The sequence below is a fragment of the Rhinopithecus bieti genome, unplaced genomic scaffold (assembly GCF_001698545.2).
Source record: "Rhinopithecus bieti isolate Rb0 unplaced genomic scaffold, ASM169854v2 scaffold_1017, whole genome shotgun sequence".
In the NCBI taxonomy this organism is placed as follows: Eukaryota; Metazoa; Chordata; class Mammalia; order Primates; family Cercopithecidae; genus Rhinopithecus; species Rhinopithecus bieti.
In genome coordinates this window covers 2,892,277-2,898,773 of record NW_016803657.1, presented here as the reverse complement: position 1 = coordinate 2,898,773, position 6,497 = coordinate 2,892,277, and positions in this window count along the sequence as shown.

The window sequence follows — 6,497 nt, the reverse complement described above, 5'->3', positions numbered from 1 at the left end:
GGAAAAATCTCCAGCACTCCCGGTGTCAAAGCTGCTGTTGATTTTCAGAGGTTAAAAGGAGTCTAAGGGGGCTTGGCCCAGGGTCAGGGCCATGGAGAGCGTGGAGAGAGTGGAGAGTGTGGGAAGGAAGATATAGGGGAAAGTAGAATCTGGGACTGGGAGAAACCGGGGGTTGGGGGATGAAGGAAGAGGGGAGGCCAAGGAAGGGGAAGGGGACCACCGGGACTGTGCTGAGAGCAATGCCAGGACACCCCACCCCCTTCCCAGCCCAAACCCTCTCACCCCCGCCCACCTGAACAAGTCCAGAAACCGCCATCCCCCCGTGGCTTCACCCTCCCACCTCATCAGCAGGTGCCCCCAGCAGTACCGACTCCACTGCACCCTCTCCACCATCCAGGTCTCCGGCCCAGGCGCTGCCTGCCCTGCCTCCGCATGGCTTTTCCTGAGCCGAGATGTGTGTGCAAGAGGCTTAGGGGAGGGAAACAGGACTGGACCCAGGGAGAATTAAAATCGCACCTTGGTTGCAACTGCAACAGAGGCCCAGCCATCCCACGGAAAGCTCCCTCAGAGCTGGCCCAGCCAGAGGCCCAGGCTGGCATCGCACCTGCAGGGAGGCGGGCGTTGAATGTGGGTGGCCCAGAGCGGGAGCACAGTGCTAGGAGAGGCAGCGCCCCTCAGCCCCACAAGCACCCACCCTACAGGGAGATGGAGAGACACCCTGGTATCACCACGCCCCCCAACCCCAGCTTCCACGCCCCCCAGCCCCAGCATCCTCCAGCTTCTCATCCCACTCAAAACTCGGCCACCAGTGGAGCCTTTGGACCACACCCCTGTGCTAACCTTCCTGCTCAGCAAGGCTGCCTGCATGGGGAACACCCACCCGCTCTGCTCATATTTGGCGTCCAGGCCCAAACACTATCCTCTCCTTTCCTATTTTCCAGGGTAGGGCTGCCTGCCTCCTGCACAGAACACCAGTTCCACCAAGGCGGGGACCCAAACTGCCCTGGCCACACGCACTTCAGCACCGAAATCAGGTCCTGGAAATGGGGAAACTGAGGCAGAGGCGGAGGGCAGAGTGCCCGGGACTCCCCGGGAAGGTCTCTGGACACCGGTGGGTGGAGCTGTCCCGGCTGTTGGGGAAGAATATGTTTTCAATAGTCCCTTCTAAGGGTGGGGGACATGGCTGGAGAGGAAGGTTGCTCCAGCCCCAAGCGGCCCCGGGGCGGGCGGAGGAAGGGGAGGGAGACGAGGCTTTGAAACCTGCCGGTGCAACCACAGCTTGATGAGGGCAGTGTTGTAGTTACACTTTTTTAATTAAGTGAATAATTAAAAAGAAGTTGATTATCAATTAGCTAATTAAATAATCCATTTTACTTTCATATTCCCGCTTTTCCCTTATTTTTTTTCTTTCTTGTGTTTCTTTTTTTTTTTTTTTTTTCCTTTTTTTTTTCTTTTTTGGTTAATCACTGTGGCCGCGGTAATGAGCCGCCTCGGGTTGCCAAGCAACCGGCTCCCAGTTAAACAGGCGCAGCTGCCTCCGTCAGCGCCCTGACTGCTGCGGGGGAGGGGCGGGTCCTCGGAAGCCCAATGACACCCTCGGCAGACACGCCCGGCGGTGGGGGATCCGGCGTAGTCCACGCCCTCCACGCGCTCCAGGCCCTGAGGGTCCGGGGGGTGAGGCCAGCCTTCCCTTTCCGCCCCTCTGACCCCATCGAGCTGCCTTGCGCGCATCGGTGCTGCGGGCCTCAGTTTCCCCGCTGCTGGGCTTGGGATCCCGCGGCCGCAAGGACCGGCTGAGAGCTCGAGGCGCTGCGCTGGGGGCGGGAGGGAGGCGGCCCTGAGGCCTGCGCGCCCCCTACACCGGGCCCGGGCGGGACACACGCCCAACGGGACCCCTGAGCCCCCAGGCTGAGGACAGGGAGGGGGGTAAGGCCAGGACGAGCCGCCCGCACCCGTAGCCGTGAAGCGGGAGGTGCGCGGCCCCCTGAAGCTGCCCCGACTGTAGCCGAGGGGGCGACCTGTGGTGCCAACTGCCTGACCCTGCTTGGCCGCCGCCGCCTGCAGGTCTCCAGCAGGTCCCACCCCACGCACCCGCGGGGCCCGCTCCAGAGGCTCCTCCAAAGCCTCTGCAGAGGCGCGGCCAGCCCCCCATTTCTGCGCATCCCTGGCCCTCAGACACAGCCCAGGCTGGGTACCCAGCGACTCCCTTCGGCCTCCACAGCCTCCTGGGGAGGGACTGCGCGCTGCTCCCACGCGGGGCCCAGGGGTCACCGCAGCCCTGGCCTGGGTGCGTCGGTCGGGCTCCTGGGCTCGGAGCCACCCCGACCGCCCCCCAGCGCCTCTCCGGAGCGCTCACCCCGCCCCCGACTCCTGTTGTTTTGTGGTTTTTTCCTCTAATTCTTCGGAGTTACTCTTTTGTTGCCAATTGTTTCTGTGCCCGGAGGCCACGCTGTAAATGAGATGTTACATCTGCACCGAGCTAAGTAAACACTTTATAAATGAATAAATAAATGAATAAATAACGAAATCGTCATGTCGGGGCGGCCCGGCTGCCAGGGCTCCGGCCTGCCTGCGGGGGTCTGTGTGGTCCGGGGCCCGGGCCTGGGGTCCGGGAGGCGCCGGGAGGGGCCATTTGCCAGCCGTGTCCCTCCCCTGACCCCCTCTTCCTTCCTCTCCCAAATCATCCTCCAGGCTCTGGGCGTTTGGTCCCCAGATGTCGTGTGGGATTCGTGGCTTCCACCCATCGCTTCTCAAACAAAAACGGGTTGTCACCGCGGCTCTTAATCCTGGGCGAGCCACGGAGCGTTTCTTCCCGGGATCGGGCCTCGGCTGGAACCGGCATCTGCGGAAGTAGGACCCGGTCGTGTCGGCCGCCGCCGCCCCAGGACAGGACTGGGGGCCTCTCCACATTCTGCCTGGACCTGACACATTGCCTCCAACGGGGAAAACGCGGAGCAGCGGAGCCTGCGCCTCCCAGCCCTGCCCGGCGCTGGAGGCACCAGGCCGGCCCAGTTCCGAGGCTGAACTTCGCAATTATCAGGGATAACAAGAACAAATGAAAGCGCACTCATTGAGTAACTGATATCAATTATGAAGCCCAGCTTTAGAGTCTGGAATAAATGATAGGGGAATTGGCCTGAGAGAGAAGGAAGCAGGCGTGTTATTATTTACGCCAGATTAAGAAAAGTATCCAATTTGCTGGCCATCTCCCTCCCCGTGGGAATTGGCATCAATTTTATTATTGTTCTTCCGATTTTAATATTCTGTAAATGAATTACTATTGAGCGAGGTAGTTAGTCAATAGTTTAATGCAATTAATTATCTGTAAATCACTTTGTTATCTTTCTTTTTTTTGAGAGACAGAGTCCTAACTCTAAACTCTAGGAAGCAATAGTTTAGGGGAAAATGGAGAGAGTGAGTATTTGTAGGGCTGGGGCCTGGGGAACCTGGGTAGAGTCAGTGGTCAGGAGTCTCCCTGTCCTGGTCTCAGATCTCCTGATCCGAGCAGGCGTGAACTATGGACACTGTAGGGAGACCTTCCACAGTGGGTTTAGCCAGCTGCAGCCAGGAGGCTGAGAAGGTACTGAAGGCGGCTGGGAATGCTGCCGCCCAGGCACTGCAAGCCACAGTCTGGGCCTGTTTTGTCTTTAGTTTAGGTGGAAAAATTAAATTCACAGATCATGCCCTCAGCTGTTTCTTTTCTGGCCCCTCTGGGGCTCTTCCCTGGCCATGCCTGGGTGAGACAGAGGCTTGTTCCTGGGTGTTACCCTGTAAACTGCCCAGCGGCCCTTCCTGGCTGCACCCGGCTTCTCCACCTTCAAGGACGGAGGAAGCATGGACGCAGGGAAGGACGCAGGGAAGGACTTGGAAGAACGAAGACTGTGTTAGCAGAGGCAGTGGCGAATCTGATAGTATTTCCAAGTTACTCTATGCGAGCTTCTTTCTTTTTTGTGGGGACAAGCGGAAGCCTCATCTCTCCCACACACACCCCTGGAGTGTCGCCAGACTAAGGTGGATTCCACAGGCCTCCCAGCACCTGAGTTGGGGAGCCCAGGCCCAGGGCTGCAGGACCAGGGTGGAGCCACCAGCTAAGTTTCCAAGAAGCCTGACTGATCTCTCCAGGACTTGGGGACTGGTGGCCCTGGCGTTTTGGGGAGCTGCTGGAAGGTGCTTCCCTCGGTCCCAGCTGCCTGTTCTCAATCGTCTACTGCTCTGGTTAGAAGCAAGAGGGGACCGTGATCTCAGCTCCAACCGAGGGCCTTCAATTTCCAACAACAATAACAACAACAACAAGTCTTCTGTTTTTTCCCATTGCCTTTCCCAAGCCTGACTGCGGCACTGGAACCAAAGTTGTCCCCCATGAGGTCTAAGGATGGAACATTTGCTAAGAGGGAAAAGATGGGAGGACGGAAAGGCAAACTTTTTTTTTTTTTTTTTCCTAGCAGCTCAGAGTAGCTGTTCTCCCATACATTAGGACACGAAGGGGGGCCATGGGGGATGGGCAGGTCCTGCTGGTAGAGGGATGATAGATAACAGATAACCTTGTAGACAGTCACTCGCCTAGGCCAGACTTTGAGCCCAGGGTAATAGATTGCTAATGGCACGAGGGCCAGCGGTTGCAAAGTGCTGTGCAGTGTCTGGTCCCATCTAAGACACGTTCACAGAGTGTGCAGGTGTCTGTGTGAGTGCGGGTGGGTGCAGGGGTGCCAGTGTGTGGCCCAGACAAGCTTCTCTGGAATGCCAAGACAATCCCCGAAAATTTTCCTCTTCCTCCCACTGAGTCACCCATCAGCCCCCAAAATAAATGCTGGAGCTTCTCACCATTCAGCAAAAATTGAATTCTCTCGAAATAGCTCTGAGGACAGGACCCGATATTTCATAGTGTTTTAAAAGTAATATTCCGTTTGTTGGTGCCGTGAAATAGGGCACCAGGAACACTACAAGAAATAAAAAGAGTAATTTCTCAGTGGAGAAGTTGCCTGTTTCCAATTCAGGCCCCAGATCGCTGGAACCTGGGTCCTGGATACTTCGCTCTGACGGCAGCGGCAGCGGCTGGGTCCTCACCGTCTGGGAGGCCCGCCCCTCCCAACTCACATCTGGAATTGGCATCAGGGGCGCTGCGGGCTCCGGAAGTTCTCACACTTCACGACTCATTAAACTGGGGTTTGGATTCCTCGGGAAAGGGGATGAGAGTGCGAGTTACGCGGGGGGTTGGGTTTGGGGGTAGATGCGCGTCCAGCTCCCCTGTCAGCAACGGCCTGGAAGGAGGGGTCGGGGACACGATCTCTGGGGTGCAGGCCTGGTAGCGTGTCGGCTGGGGTCGGAGGTGGCCTGACGTGACTTAGAAAGGGAAGAAACATCTTTCCATCCCAGAAAGCTACTGTGTCCCTCTGGGGAGTGCCCTGGAGGAGTGAGCCCCTGGACCAGGTGAACAGAGCGGGAGCCGTGGGGGCATCTTATGCAATCACTCTGGCTTCACAGACAGACTTTGCTGGGGCCAAAGAAAGGGAGGGGGCCAGTGCCCGCCTCCGCCGCCAGGAGAGGCCCCAGGGGCTGCCCGCCCCACCCTCCCTGGCCGGTCTTTCTGGCGAGGTCTCCTGGGGCGGGGACGGCCCAACGTCTCCTCCACACACTCTCCTTTGATGGTTACTGATACTGCCTTAATGTCTGAAGGGGATAATACTTGGGAGCTTAAAATTACAATTGCTTCTACTTAAATTTATTTGATGGCCGGAGCGTTTCCGTTATATATCCGTATATGGGTTTTCAATATCTTAAATGTTTAAAAAGGTTTTATTCTGTACTTACACTGAGTGAAATTAAAAAGAAACAGTAAAATGTTTGAAAATGAAGTGCATTATGTTTAATAAATTTAAAATGAACAAAGACTGCTATATCGCCAGCAATATCATTCCCTGCCCAGGGGCATTAATAAAGACTGGAGGTTTGGAAAAACAATATTTTCTATTAAAATTCTGCGCTGTGTTTCAATATTAAAAGGATATGTGATGAATTTCCAGTGTTACCCAGACGGGGTCAGAGATTAATTTCATTTCTTTCTGGTCAGCATTCTGTCGATAATTAATCAAAAGCAGAGTTTCTTAATGAAACACTTTTCATAAAGTGATAATTAGCAGGAAAGAGGCGGCTCGCAGACAGTCCCCGCGAGCTGTCTAATAACCGGTGAGGCGCGGGGCTAGGTCCTGGGGGCCGGGGGCGGGGGCCGCGGGGACAGGGGCTCCCCAGGGAAGGGGCTGAGCGTGGGGAGTTGGAGCCCTCGCCCGGCCGAGCCCTGAGCTGGGCGGCTCTGCAGACCGGCCCTGGGACGGTTTTATCTGGCCGCAGAAGGAATCCGCAGAAGCCGGCGTGCGAGGGGCCCGGCCGGGCCAACCCCTCCCCTGCCTAGTNAACACTTTTCATCAAGTGATAATTAGCAGGAAAGAGGCGGCTCGCAGACAGTCCCCGCGAGCTGTCTAATAACCAGTGAGGCGCGGGGC